This window comes from Patiria miniata, unplaced genomic scaffold (assembly GCF_015706575.1).
Source record: "Patiria miniata isolate m_02_andy unplaced genomic scaffold, ASM1570657v1 HiC_scaffold_7, whole genome shotgun sequence".
Classification (NCBI taxonomy): Eukaryota; Metazoa; Echinodermata; class Asteroidea; order Valvatida; family Asterinidae; genus Patiria; species Patiria miniata.
In genome coordinates, this window is record NW_024037074.1 from 37,620,093 (window position 1) to 37,636,416 (window position 16,324).

Consider the following 16,324-nt stretch of genomic DNA (forward strand, 5'->3'; position numbering starts at 1 on the left):
TTTTGAGTTTCCTTTCCAATAGTTCTTGGGTGTGCGCTCCCCTTTGCATACTTTCTGCAAGTATTTATAGTGAGTAGAGTCTTTTATTTTGTTCCTTTATGTACCCACCCCCAAATAACGAAAACAAACTGAAAACAAAGGCTGAGTCGCACATTAAGTTGGCATCTGCATGAATGAATTGAATAATGGGCTGATAATCGAATATTCATGGATTATACGTGAGCTTTCGGGCAAGGTTGGTTTTTTTTGGGGGGGGGTAGACATTGTGATTAACTTAAGCTAATCCTGACCTAATCCTAAGTCAGAATTTAAGGAACGATACAGATTTGACTTATTTGGCAAAAAGTGATTAACACAAGAACATAATTACTATTATCGTAGTCAGTCTTATAAGAGTAATGATGTCCAATACATTTGTGTACACCTGCAGGCTATTTATTCCGTTTTAGAAACAGTGAATGCAACCTGCAAAAAAAACCACGACACACTATGGGAAAAATCCAATAAACTCGGGATAGTTGAAGGGAAAGACGCTAAGAATTGAAATAAAAGAGAAAATAGACACCAAGTTCTCAGCTTTAAACAAAAAAGGACCACCCCAATCTATTCACGAAAACTTCACGGCTAAAAAGAAAATGGCCAAGACCAGGACTGAACCAAGAACAATGCAAATCAAAATCAAAGTTCAAACTTCAACTTAAAATAATTATGAAGAACTCTAAACCCAGGACAAAGCCTAAAACCAACAATAAAAAAAAGAAAAATCTAAATCCAGCACAGTGTGTAAAATGAATCTTCCACGACACTTTGACAGAAAATCAATGATTTAGCGGCTACCATAGTGTCCACCATTATATCAAACTAGCTTATAGTTGTACTAACGAAAATTAGTGACACTAGCTCGCGAAACTGACAATCCATCTTTTGTGTCCATGTTTATGTAGCATACCACTAATAGTACAGGCACTATGTGAAAAATTAAGGGGTAACCTCAAACAAATTGCAACAGAAACCATTTAAAAAGGTTATTACTCAGAAAAAATCTCCTCTATAACATATTAAAAGTCTTAAGAAATCCGAGTGGTGGAAAGTAGTTTTCTAATGTGTTTCTTAACCACACCCAATACCACTTTTTTGCTACTTTAAAATGGAATATTTAGTGATGCTGCAACAATATATTTAATACTAAACACAGAGAGTTGATCTTGTTTTATTATTAAGATGTCCATTGACTTCAGAACAGATCTGTAGATGATTTATATTCATTTATTTTGCTGTAATATATATATACTATCTGCAATATGATATATATATATATATGAATCTATATATCCAATGAAATCGTCTTCTATCCAATTCACAGTGCTCGATACATCTCTATAGAGCTATAAACATGCAATAAATTCAGAATATGAGTTAAACAAACTTTGGCATATCTCTCTTCTGGACAGACTCTTTCGTACCATAAGGCACTCATCAGCAGAATATGGCTGCCATCCATTTGGGATGCCTATTGTGCTACTTGCATTCCTTGGTCTCAAATTTATGGGGTTTGCCACCAAAAGTGACTTCATACGACATTCAAGTCCAAATTTAATATACAAATAGTTTAGAATGGCGGCAATTATGAAATATCCAAGATGGCTGCCATCAACCCCGTCCAGAGTGATTTACTTGAGTTCATTCAAATACATGGACTACAAAGGACATTCAGGTGTAATGTTATTATAAATGAAATCCAGGATGGCGGCTATTTTGAAAAAAAATCCAAGATGGCTGCCATCCATCTGGGACATCAGCAATGGGTCATTAAGATTACTTGGAATCAAATGTATATGGTTTGCCACCGAAATTGACTTCGCACGCCATTCGAGTCCAAATTTATTATGCTAATAAGCCGAAAATGGCGGCCATTTATTTGAAATATCCAAGATGGCTGCCAGCCATTTGGAGTACACCATAAACAATAATGTACTCAGGTTCCTTGGTATCAAAAACATGGGGTTGCCATCAAAATAAACTTCATGGACAATCAAGTCCGAAGTTATGATACAAATTGACTCAAAATGGCGGCCATTTTGAAATCCAAGATGGCCGCCACATGGTAGCTGGGAAAAAATGTCTGCTTAGGGAGGTAAACTCTTTCCAAATATGACAAAAATTCCTTCTTAAACAAAAACAAGCAAAAGTTCATAACGGCTAGGCCTATATACTATTATGGCCAAATCATATGAAAATCATGTAATTAGCGGCCTTTTGAATTTATGCAAATTAGGCATATTTCCACCACTTGGATTTTTAACAACTTTTTTAGGGACCTTATAGCAATGCACTGCGGTGTGAAATTTGACTTGGATTATCAGGGAAAATTCAATTGATACATGTCCACAAATAGCATCCATTATTTTAACTTTAATTAGGCAAATTGATATATACGGCATTTATGCAAATTATACGGCATTTGGAAAATTTCGGAAACATAGGGATCTTGGAATTTACCTAGGACTAGAATAATGAGTAAATCAATGTAAAAGGACTAAAACTGTTGTTTAAAGTACCTCAGAAATCCACCTAGTATGAAAAATATGACCAAATCAATGCGAAAGTCCTAACATATGCAGCCATTTTGGATTTATGCAAATTAGGCATATTTCCACCACCTTGATTTTTTAGGACTTTCAATATGTCAATTTAGGGACCTTATAGAAATGCACTGTGGGGAAAAAATTATGTTGCAATTTGTTTGAGGTCAAACCTTATATTGCCTGTACTATAAAGAAAAACAATACATTTACAAGTGATTTGATATAAAAAAGATTATATTTACCTGGTCTACCGTAGACATTTACGGTAACTGGTTGTGATGCATTAATGTTTTGGGAGAAGGTACCGCTGCCTATGTTTGTGGTTCCAGTTCCTAGCGGGGTATCTACAATTACAAGCACGAAATAAAATCTCCTTAAAGACAGTCTGAAAAATGATGCAGCTCAAGACCACCATGCGACCAGACACAAGACCAATTGCAGATCAAGCACAAGACCAGCCACAAGACCAGCCACAAGTAACAGGGCACAAATAATGACAAAGGAATGTGTTTGTCGCAGTTCACTTTGAATAGCCTGTGACTTGAATTGAGGCAGGAGGTCTTGTGATGGTCTTTTAAGGTCTTGACTTAACTTCAACACTGGGTCAGTCATGAAAACAAAATAATAATGTGATCTCTTCAATGCGATACCGTTTTTGACGAATAATTTCTCAAGGAATTTGCTATTAATAAACCTCTGTACTGATGACATTAAGCGCGTTTCTATAAGGGCTACGAAACCACCCTCCCCACCAGGCTCCCATAAGAAAGCACACATGTAAACAAAGCGTGAGTTTCTTCACTCTACAGGTAATTTTGAACGTTTTGAAGGAATTGGTATTAGAAAAAAATTATAATGAAATGAAAAAAACTGTAGATAAGGCATGTTTTGTCTTATTTTTCTATCCGCCTGGAACAATCCCTTACAGAAATGTCCCTTGAGCATCCCATGGGATTCCCAAAATGGACCAAAAACGAACTCCCTAAGTTTCCCATCCAAATACCAAATTTTAATTTCCAAAAACAGGCAAACAAAATAAAATGATATACTTCACAAACATTGTTTGTAACAATTCTGAAGCTGTTTATGAAAATGTTGTCAATAAAGGCAAGATATGTGCAGGAATGTTATAGTCACGTGGTATGTCACGTGGTATATAGCGCGCTACATTTCATGGGAAACAAGCCAAGGGGACTCTATTTTGGTCATTCACAGGTGCGGAAAGGAGGCCAGTGCCCCGTTCGACATTCAACGTTGAGTATTAGTAGCCAGTTACTTAGTCACACTACTTGTATATGAACCTGCTAGACCGCGTTAGGCAAGGATAGATTTCAGGCAAGACTTTCATGGCAGACGGTCAGAGCTTATTGCGCACTTCCAATTGTTTTTAATTATTTGGCAAAATGACTCAATCACCTTAATACGCCAATTACTTTAGACGATTTCACAAATGCCATCAGACTATACATGTATATCAAACAATTGTGTGTAACTTACCTCTGATTCCGGAGGGAGGATCGGTAGCACCGTGATCCTGTCCGTCACTTTCTGTATGCAGAGATGAAGACAATACATAGTATTTACTCGAAAAGACTATGTCACTCATAATTATAGGAAACCAAATTAATGAGAAAACCAAATGGTCTCATTTTTAAAATGAAGAAAATTGAAGTCATTTTATCAGCAAAGTTCAATCATGATAGGACAGAACATTAAATCGATGCATCTATCTTGGGTAATCCTCACTTTTAGGATACCTCTATTTTTTATAAGTTCTGTTCATACTTTTGCAGATGACTGCCCAGTGATGACTGCCCAAGTGACTTTTTTCTTCACATAAACTCATGCTAGTTGTAGTTTTGAAAGCACTTTCGAAGAAAATGTGACTTTCCTACTTTTTTTCGCAGTCAGACGTGCATGTTGTAGTTCTCACACACGTGAAAGCCCTACATAATGAAAGCCCGATGCTGATTGGCTGCTAAAAAAATTAATTAGTCTGGTTCCCAGACCAAAAGATTCTGACTACTCCTGAATCTTTTGGTCTGGGAACCAGACTAAAAATAAATAAGTAGTCTGGTTCTCAGACCAAAAGGTTCTGACTATTCCTGAATCTTTTGGTCTGGGAACCAGACTAAAAATAAATAAGATGTTTATTTTTTATCAGCCAATCAGCATCGAGCTTTCATCGCATCAAGCTTTCACGTTTGCCATCTTGGTTTTTGAGTCTGCTTTCTGGTTGTCATCGTCGTCTTTTACCCCTGAATATCCCTCAATAAATCAAAGCCCTGCCCTCTTTCCACAAAATTAAACCTGCTGATATTCAAGAAGGTGTCATTGCCAATTGTTCAGATGTGCCAAGAAGTATCAGAATGTCAATTTTGAGTGTCATTTAGTCAACTGTTTTGGTGAGTCTTTCCCTTCCTATATAGGAACGGGGTCCTAAAAGTAAGGATTACCCTATCTTGTATGATGCGCAATCACATCAAGACTGGGACCGTGACTAGTGCATTAAAAACGTGCAAAATTACTACTGACGTTTTTTAAATCACCATTTGGCTAATTAATGCCCACACAACACATACATCAAAATGCTTTAGTTGCAAGCATGTCACCTGCAAAATTTGAGACCTTAAATCCAATTTTAAGGCAAGGTTTTGGCAGTTCAAAAACCGCATGCTCTGGAAATATATGTGTGATTCCCAATGTATTCTGGGTAGGTGTAGGAAGAGCCTTGCAGCTTACTTGTTTTTTAATCAATGGCCAAATGAACATAGCGCCCTCTGCTAAAAAATTAAACATTTTGCATTCACTCAGATCAGCAAGAGGGCGCTGTTTTATCTACACGATGAAAATGTTATAGCTGAGGAGTCTTTTTGCACAATGCATTGCAGTACACATCAACGTGATGTTTCACGTATGGATTTCGATAACTCTGCAAAATTAGAATTAAAAGCTGAATTTTTGGTGATGCAATGCTCACAACAGCAACTTTGCTAGGCAGAAGTTTCGGGGATTATTGAAGAAACTGTAGTGAGTAAGAAGCTTGCAAATTTGATTCACACTGGTTTTATCATGCAGGACAAAGGTTTGCACGATATGGATACCTTAAGTTATTGGACTGTCATACACTAGTATTGAGAGTCCCAAATTTTCGGACTAAATCACATCATGTTGGTTTTGACAGACACGGAAGAAACAACAGAAGAAAGGCTTACCTGCAGGCTCCGAGGGTATAGACTGAAAGGCTTGAGGTGATGACTGAGAACCTTGAGCATTTCCTAGAAACAGATGTGAAAATTAGAAGATGTAAACATTTCAGAGGGGTGATATAATTCATCCATCAATATTGCTTTGATTCATTCATTCAATATTGTACATTGGCTATTTTATTGTTAACAGTTCGGGTCAAGCAATAGACCGCTTGCAGACGCGTTCGATAATCGACGCGCGAAGGCGCGCGACGCCATGTTGTGGGACAGGCGTATATCTATCCACGCACATTTTGTCACATAACATGGCGTCGCTCACCTTAGCGCGTCAATTATCGAACGCGTCTGCAAGCGGTCTATAGAATTGCTAAAACAAATCTCAGATTGGGTGCAAGTCAACCAGAGAAACCTTTTAAATCAGTGGTTCGTTTACAATTGAAGAAAAGATGGAAAACATAATGCACATAATTATGTTTGGGTCTTGCAACTGCGCTCTCTTGATACGACCCAGTGTTGTAGTCGAGTGCATACATATGGGAGTGCTCCCCTTTGAAAAATAGAGAGGTTTAGATAGTTTTCCCCTTCCCTTTCTTGTATTGTGTACCCCTGATAAACATTTCCCTATTCCCAGTATAAGTAAGATTTGAGGCTTTGCATGGTGGAGATACTAAATAATGAAAAGTTTGCGGTAACACCATGTGCAAATAATTTCGCACATGTTCCGCAAGACATCGGTTTTCACCTCAACGACATCTGGCTCCCACTTCTCCAGACTGATGGGTCTCCTATACCCTAGGTCCTCAGCTACCACCTTAGACTTGATGGGTCTCCTATACCCAAGGTCCTCCCTCTACTGACAACACTGCAACCCTACTGTTCCACTTCAGTGGGCACTAAGCTTGTTCTAGGATCCTGTATACTTGGCATCCTCACAGGATGCAACTTCTCACTTCATTGACTTCGCCTTTGCTACTTTAGTATTCACTTTCTTAGAGTTTAGGCGCTCTCCTGAAGACGGTCAGAGCATACTGACCGGAACGTCGAGTATATACCTCTGGTTCTTTTCAGATCTATTCTCTTAGTTGAGAAATTATTCGCACATGGTGTTTCCGCAAACTTTTCATTATCTATTCCCAGTATAAATGACCCCAACAATGTACAGTCCCAATTGATAAGACCCTCATGTCCATTTATTTCCAAAACGCAATAAAGCCATTTGGAAAGCTGGTAAAAATGTCTTTAAAAAATGTTGAAGCTCAAAATGGTAAATAACAGCACAAAAGCTATTTCTCGCTTTATTGTGTTCTTAAACTTTGTATCAAACCAGGTACAATTTACACTGAGCAGCCAGGAGGGGTAGGATTGTAAAAAAAAATATAATAATAATAAATTGGTTTTAAAATAATTTTAGATTTAATTGATATGCAGAAGATGTTCTTTATTGCCTTTTCTTCCATATAAAGCTGTTTTTAGTGTTCCAAAGCCTATACGAAATTTGTTGACGACCGTTGAGGCTTGTTGACGCTTGTTGACGCGCTTAGTAGGACCGGTTTTATTATATTAACAAGATTATAATACCGAGGCATACTCCTAGAACTATGTAGCTCCACGTAGTGGAGCCTGATAGAGTCAGAACCTCGCACTAATTAAGTACAAAAACGTCCATCCCAACCAAGCTTTTTCCCACAGAACCGCTGCACAGTTTGCCCCTAAACTCCGTACAATACCTCATGACACACTCACGTTATGTGCACCGAACAAACATCGGTGGATTCTGTCGGTTTTTCGGCAAAAATGATGAAAAATATGCCCTATCCGCACTGAGCCAACCTGACACTTGAAACGTGCACGCGCGCAGAATGATCGCAGTCATTTTCGGGTTCGATATCGCTCGGAGCGCGCCACGGGAGGTACGTACTTGCACTTGTACGCATGCGCATACTATCGTTCCGCTCCTACACCATACCCCCGCGGCGCGCTCCGAGCGATCGAACCGAAAATGACTGCGATCATTCTGCGCGCGTGCACGTTTCAAGTGACAGGTTGGCTCAGTGCGGAAAGGGCATATTTTTCATCATTTTTACCGAAAAACCGACAGAATCCACCGATGATTGTGTGATCGTAACCCCTTTAAAATGTTAAAAGTTGTGATTTTGAAGAATCAATCCTTTCAAACACAACGTTGGACGTTGTGTTAATTAGCAAAGATTTGTATTAAATGTACGTACCCCTTTCGTGCCTTTACAACCACAGATACAGGGATTTTTTTTAGCGAAAAACGCAGCTGACATAATCCATGTCGTACAGGCATCGCGACTTTTGAATCATAATTTTTTTTGTACGTGACGTTTACGTGCAATGCTAAGCACGCGAGCGCATTGGGCGCGCCCGGCGTGCAATCTTCGAAATGCCCGCGCAGTACGCTGTGAATAGCCATTCAGCGTCATTTATACGTCATCATCACAGCCAGGGGTTAGTGTAAGGAACGAGCACGCGCCCCTGGAGTCGAGGCTGACTTTTGCCGCGCAACCCCAGAGGGCGCCATTCCACAGAATCACGGGCTACATACACTGATCTCTATAGGCCTTTCTTTTGATACGTCACGCATCACGTGACAAAACAAACCCGCCATTTTGGTTGGCAAACTACCGATGTTGACAAATCTAGCTCGGGGCGTCGTTTCCCGCGCAGTGTCGCAGCAGCGCAGCTGAAAAGTCCGCTGATGTAACGTTCGTAAGTGAGTCTCTCGAAAATACGAAAGGTGAAAGCGGCCGGCGGCGTCACAATTAGGGGTTGTTACTTGTTGTTGCAACAAGCGGCACATGAAAGACTCGGGAATAAAATGTTTCCGTTTTCCCGATTTTGAGGCCTTGCCAGTGCAACGGCAGGCTTGGATTTGTGCCGTACGGCAACACAGCGACTGGAGTCTGGACAGATGTCTTTGAATTTGATGAGCAGTGGCAACCATCACTACATGATATTTGATAGGATCTGCCATGTCTGCAGTCGACACTTTGTTTCTGGTCAGTAAACAGGTAAAGGTCTATTACTAGGCCTACATGATCTATGGGCATTGTTTGAGGTTTTTATAAATCATGAAAGCCTCAACCGGTTAAGATTATTTATGTTTTTATTTCAACAAACCATGGAGGAATAAATTAAAATGCAGTGGCAATTGTTACGGCAGCCGTAACGCATTTCCCATTTTCTATCGTTACGGTAGACTGCAAATTTTATAAAAACATGAGAAGAAAATATAAAATTAGAAGGAAAAAAGTGAATTTGAACGTTATGAAATTCGGACTTTATTTCCCTTTTTAAAAAAATCCTCCAAAGCCTCAGGTTAGAAAAGAAAAAAATTTGAGTGCAAAACTGTCACACTGTGCACATGTCACCTGCAAAATTTGAGACCTTAAATCCAATTTTAAGGCAAGGTTTTGGCAGTTCAAAAACCGCATGCTCTGGAAATATATGTGTGATTCCCAATGTATTCTGGGTAGGTGTAGGAAGAGCCTTGCAGCTTACTTGTTTTTTAATCAATGGCCAAATGAACATAGCGCCCTCTGCTAAAAAATTAAACATTTTGCATTCACTCAGATCAGCAAGAGGGCGCTGTTTTATCTACACGATGAAAATGTTATAGCTGAGGAGTCTTTTTGCACAATGCATTGCAGTTCACATCAACGTGATGTTTCACGTATGGATTTCGATAACTCTCTGCAAAATTAGAATTAAAAGCTGAATTTTTGGTGATGCAATGCTCACAACAGCAACTTTGCTAGGCAGAAGTTTCGGGGATTATTGAAGAAACTGTAGTGAGTAAGAAGCTTGCAAATTTGATTCACACTGGTTTTATCATGCAGGACAAAGGTTTGCACGATATGGATACCTTAAGTTATTGGACTGTCATACACTAGTATTGAGAGTCCCAAATTTTCGGACTAAATCACATCATGTTGGTTTTGACAGACACGGAAGAAACAACAGAAGAAAGGCTTACCTGCAGGCTCCGAGGGTATAGACTGAAAGGCTTGAGGTGATGACTGAGAACCTTGAGCATTTCCTAGAAACAGATGTGAAAATTAGAAGATGTAAACATTTCAGAGGGGTGATATAATTCATCCATCAATATTGCTTTGATTCATTCATTCAATATTGTACATTGGCTATTTTATTGTTAACAGTTCGGGTCAAGCAATAGACCGCTTGCAGACGCGTTCGATAATCGACGCGCGAAGGCGCGCGACGCCATGTTGTGGGACAGGCGTATATCTATCCACGCACATTTTGTCACATAACATGGCGTCGCTCACCTTAGCGCGTCAATTATCGAACGCGTCTGCAAGCGGTCTATAGAATTGCTAAAACAAATCTCAGATTGGGTGCAAGTCAACCAGAGAAACCTTTTAAATCAGTGGTTCGTTTACAATTGAAGAAAAGATGGAAAACATAATGCACATAATTATGTTTGGGTCTTGCAACTGCGCTCTCTTGATACGACCCAGTGTTGTAGTCGAGTGCATACATATGGGAGTGCTCCCCTTTGAAAAATAGAGAGGTTTAGATAGTTTTCCCCTTCCCTTTCTTGTATTGTGTACCCCTGATAAACATTTCCCTATTCCCAGTATAAGTAAGATTTGAGGCTTTGCATGGTGGAGATACTAAATAATGAAAAGTTTGCGGTAACACCATGTGCAAATAATTTCGCACATGTTCCGCAAGACATCGGTTTTCACCTCAACGACATCTGGCTCCCACTTCTCCAGACTGATGGGTCTCCTATACCCTAGGTCCTCAGCTACCACCTTAGACTTGATGGGTCTCCTATACCCAAGGTCCTCCCTCTACTGACAACACTGCAACCCTACTGTTCCACTTCAGTGGGCACTAAGCTTGTTCTAGGATCCTGTATACTTGGCATCCTCACAGGATGCAACTTCTCACTTCATTGACTTCGCCTTTGCTACTTTAGTATTCACTTTCTTAGAGTTTAGGCGCTCTCCTGAAGACGGTCAGAGCATACTGACCGGAACGTCGAGTATATACCTCTGGTTCTTTTCAGATCTATTCTCTTAGTTGAGAAATTATTCGCACATGGTGTTTCCGCAAACTTTTCATTATCTATTCCCAGTATAAATGACCCCAACAATGTACAGTCCCAATTGATAAGACCCTCATGTCCATTTATTTCCAAAACGCAATAAAGCCATTTGGAAAGCTGGTAAAAATGTCTTTAAAAAATGTTGAAGCTCAAAATGGTAAATAACAGCACAAAAGCTATTTCTCGCTTTATTGTGTTCTTAAACTTTGTATCAAACCAGGTACAATTTACACTGAGCAGCCAGGAGGGGTAGGATTGTAAAAAAAAATATAATAATAATAAATTGGTTTTAAAATAATTTTAGATTTAATTGATATGCAGAAGATGTTCTTTATTGCCTTTTCTTCCATATAAAGCTGTTTTTAGTGTTCCAAAGCCTATACGAAATTTGTTGACGACCGTTGAGGCTTGTTGACGCTTGTTGACGCGCTTAGTAGGACCGGTTTTATTATATTAACAAGATTATAATACCGAGGCATACTCCTAGAACTATGTAGCTCCACGTAGTGGAGCCTGATAGAGTCAGAACCTCGCACTAATTAAGTACAAAAACGTCCATCCCAACCAAGCTTTTTCCCACAGAACCGCTGCACAGTTTGCCCCTAAACTCCGTACAATACCTCATGACACACTCACGTTATGTGCACCGAACAAACATCGGTGGATTCTGTCGGTTTTTCGGCAAAAATGATGAAAAATATGCCCTATCCGCACTGAGCCAACCTGACACTTGAAACGTGCACGCGCGCAGAATGATCGCAGTCATTTTCGGGTTCGATATCGCTCGGAGCGCGCCACGGGAGGTACGTACTTGCACTTGTACGCATGCGCATACTATCGTTCCGCTCCTACACCATACCCCCGCGACGCGCTCCGAGCGATCGAACCGAAAATGACTGCGATCATTCTGCGCGCGTGCACGTTTCAAGTAACAGGTTGGCTCAGTGCGGAAAGGGCATATTTTTCATCATTTTTACCGAAAAACCGACAGAATCCACCGATGATTGTGCGATCGTAACCCCTTTAAAATGTTAAAAGTTGTGATTTTGAAGAATCAATCCTTTCAAACACAACGTTGGACGTTGTGTTAATTAGCAAAGATTTGTATTAAATGTACGTACCCCTTTCGTGCCTTTACAACCACAGATACAGGGATTTTTTTTAGCGAAAAACGCAGCTGACATAATCCATGTCGTACAGGCATCGCGACTTTTGAATCATAATTTTTTTTGTACGTGACGTTTACGTGCAATGCTAAGCACGCGAGCGCATTGGGCGCGCCCGGCGTGCAATCTTCGAAATGCCCGCGCAGTACGCTGTGAATAGCCATTCAGCGTCATTTATACGTCATCATCACAGCCAGGGGTTAGTGTAAGGAACGAGCACGCGCCCCTGGAGTCGAGGCTGACTTTTGCCGCGCAACCCCAGAGGGCGCCATTCCACAGAATCACGGGCTACATACACTGATCTCTATAGGCCTTTCTTTTGATACGTCACGCATCACGTGACAAAACAAACCCGCCATTTTGGTTGGCAAACTACCGATGTTGACAAATCTAGCTCGGGGCGTCGTTTCCCGCGCAGTGTCGCAGCAGCGCAGCTGAAAAGTCCGCTGATGTAACGTTCGTAAGTGAGTCTCTCGAAAATACGAAAGGTGAAAGCGGCCGGCGGCGTCACAATTAGGGGTTGTTACTTGTTGTTGCAACAAGCGGCACATGAAAGACTCGGGAATAAAATGTTTCCGTTTTCCCGATTTTGAGGCCTTGCCAGTGCAACGGCAGGCTTGGATTTGTGCCGTACGGCAACACAGCGACTGGAGTCTGGACAGATGTCTTTGAATTTGATGAGCAGTGGCAACCATCACTACATGATATTTGATAGGATCTGCCATGTCTGCAGTCGACACTTTGTTTCTGGTCAGTAAACAGGTAAAGGTCTATTACTAGGCCTACATGATCTATGGGCATTGTTTGAGGTTTTTATAAATCATGAAAGCCTCAACCGGTTAAGATTATTTATGTTTTTATTTCAACAAACCATGGAGGAATAAATTAAAATGCAGTGGCAATTGTTACGGCAGCCGTAACGCATTTCCCATTTTCTATCGTTACGGTAGACTGCAAATTTTATAAAAACATGAGAAGAAAATATAAAATTAGAAGGAAAAAAGTGAATTTGAACGTTATGAAATTCGGACTTTATTTCCCTTTTTAAAAAAATCCTCCAAAGCCTCAGGTTAGAAAAGAAAAAAATTTGAGTGCAAAACTGAGTTGCGAACCCGCAACCTTGCGGTGCAAAATCCTACTCTCTTAGTCTATCGACTGAGCTGTCGCACTGCTCGCTTAATCGTGGGGAAACAAATAATTATATACCTGCGTTCGTATCAAAAAAGTATCGTAGAGGGCGCTTAACAATGGCTGCCGTAACGATAGCCACTTCGAAATTAAAAACATAAGAATCGTGAATGATTAGGTCTAGGCCAAGGGGACCTAGGCCTAGCCTAGGCCTCCAGGACCAGGCCTATGATAAAAAAGGGTATATTCTTAGGCCATTGACGAGGCAGACCATCATGACCATGCTAACCAGCATGACAAGTCAAGTGCTAGCCTTGACATGGCCCACACTGGAGTAGGATAGACTTCAGGACTCTGCATCATCATGCATGCAATAAAATATTTTGGGTATTTATTATTATTATTGATAAATGGATACTATTATGCAAAGAAATATGGGGAAAAATGTAGCTGAACTCATATTGCAATTTCATCATAACCTTGATTTTATTTTAATTATTCTTTATCTTTTCTGTTTTGGGATTTTGCAGGAAAGTACTCCAGAGATGACAATCATGTGGACTTCATTCCAACTGTATTTAGCGGAACTACAGCTGACCAACTCATGGCTACGGTGACGTGCGCATACCAGAAACCGGAGACTTTTATTTGTTGGCCTAGCACAAATAAATAACTTTAAAACATCAATAGTTTTTTTTAATATTTTGCCTTCAAGCTGACCATACCACTCACAAAAATATTATTTAAATTACATTTGAATTTGAAATACATGTATATGATAAAATATGTGATATTCCAATTCTTCTGCAATATATTAATATTTAGGCCAAACAAAATAATTTGTGGTAACAGTCTGGCCGGGGGAAAAAATCCAGGTAGATAGGTAGGGAAATGATTTTATGTAGTGATTTTTTTTTCTTCTTTCATTCCAGTTTGAATGTTCTTTTGCAATGTTTGAGAGTCATTAACAATATAGGTGTACTGTATTATTTTGCAAAATGACACAGTTTTAGGATGGCAATTTGGCCACAAAATTTTCAGGTACTGTAAACATGACATTTTTTTTTTAGCCTATGGGAATAAATATGTAATTGGTTGGTTTAAAACATGTACACTTAAAACCAAATTGGTTTGTGAACAAAAAGTTGCCAGAATTTTAGATTACAGTGTACATACATGTAGAAAAATTGCCTTTTAGTGATTTGTTGTTGTGTCAGTTCATGACAGAAAGCCAATGAGCAAACTTTCCTCACAAACGTCAAAATGAAAGATGGCAATTGTTTTTCCATAAAAAATCTTAATTACACAGTTTATTTTATACAGTATATTTAACAAATGTCTAGTGCACTTATAAAAGATTATACATAAATAAATCTGAAGATTGGAGGAAGCAAATCCCCATTCTGTATTGTTTGTAACTTTTGTTTTTGCATCATTTTACCTTTACTTCAATGTACTTTTGCTCAGTTCTGTTTCATTTTGCCAGGGTGGGGGTGCTGATAGCAGTTGATCAAGTCGGAATTGCCAACTTAAAAAAAAAAAAAAAGATATACATGGTGCTTGATGCATGCACAACATGTAGACGTACAATATGTGCAAGCACTGTTTTAATTGTTATACATGTACTTAAGTGAAATGGGCGTTTAGTGTAACTTGTCGTGCTTCTGGAAAGATGTAAACTAAGTGTGTTTGGTAATTTGAGACACCGAATTAGTGCAATTCCGACTTGAGTCACGTCTTTCCAAAACTACAACTCTGGCTTTTGTGCAATCTTTACAATTGAAGGCTGGAGATATTGTTTAAAAAACAATTCACTGTATTCATTAATTGCTTTCCACTGGTCTGCATTATGATTGATCTTCTGCACAAACATTCCCTTGGATGTCCAAACAACAAACAACCCAGATGATACATTTTTCAATTTGTTTAGAACACCAATTTGACACAACACTTGGTAAAAGTAGTCATGTTTTTCCTTCACAGAGATTGTACAATTTTGTTAATTCCCTGTCACATTCAAACAGTCAATGGCTTTGGCTCCAGCAAATCTTTGTGGATCTAGGTTGTGAGCATTTATGTTGTTGTGTGGACATTTGACCTCCACACACTGCACCCCACATGTGCAACTGACCATGGCATCAGGAGATGCTCCAAGAAATGGTGAATCCGGGTCTATGTAGAGCCCAACATTCCACAGTGTAACATTTTGATGGCCCTCTAACTCTAAACACTGTTTCAGAGAAGCCAAGGCCACTGACTCATGATCAATCCCCCATTTCATGGCCCTGGTTGGAAAGAACGAGGTAAGTCCAAGCATTTTGGAGCAGAGTGAAGAGACATCCCTCTTTGGCGATCCATTCATGAATTTGACCACAGACCCCGGTACTGATGCAGCAATTCTACCATAACGATAGAGGTGCCACAAGTTCGATTTTCTCTGTCCAGATGTGCTTGATGCAATGAGTTCTGCTTGCTCTTCAGAGATTTGCTGACGGTCCAGAACTTCAGTTGCTTTAAGGTGACAATAGGGTGTTGGTAGTTCTGTCTGCAACTCTAGTTTTACATTATTTTCATTTTCTGATGCTGTGTCAGTGTCTTCATCTTGCTTAGGGAGGAGTGAAAAAATGCATGCCTCTGGGCTTACCCTTTTCAATGCATCTAAATCAAGATCTCCTAAAGTGGCTGTTGATGTAGGGTTGAGTGGGCGACCGTACTGACCTATTTTCTTGCCGGCCTTGACTTGACTGATGTTTAGGCTTTGTGAAGCTAAGATCTTTAAGGGTACATGGGTCTAAGTCCCTCCCATTCATGCAGTCTTTGTTCCAACTACAGGCCTTTTCAGTACATGCCTGTGAAGTGTAACCTAGGTAGTTCGCTGCCTCCAACTTGAACATTACTGCTGCAATATGGCTGCATGCCTCTCCAAGCCTGGAAATAAAATATATGTAACACAAAATCATGTTAATGGAAGACAATCTTCTTATCACCCCCAATCCAAGAACGGAAATGTGTAGGGCCCCTGTTTAGTTTCGATCAAATTGCAGTCAAGGTGTTTTCTTATTTAAATATGACCTTTTTAACCTGAAGCAGGTTTCTCTCAATATGATGACACATTTCTATTGTAATTGTTAAAGT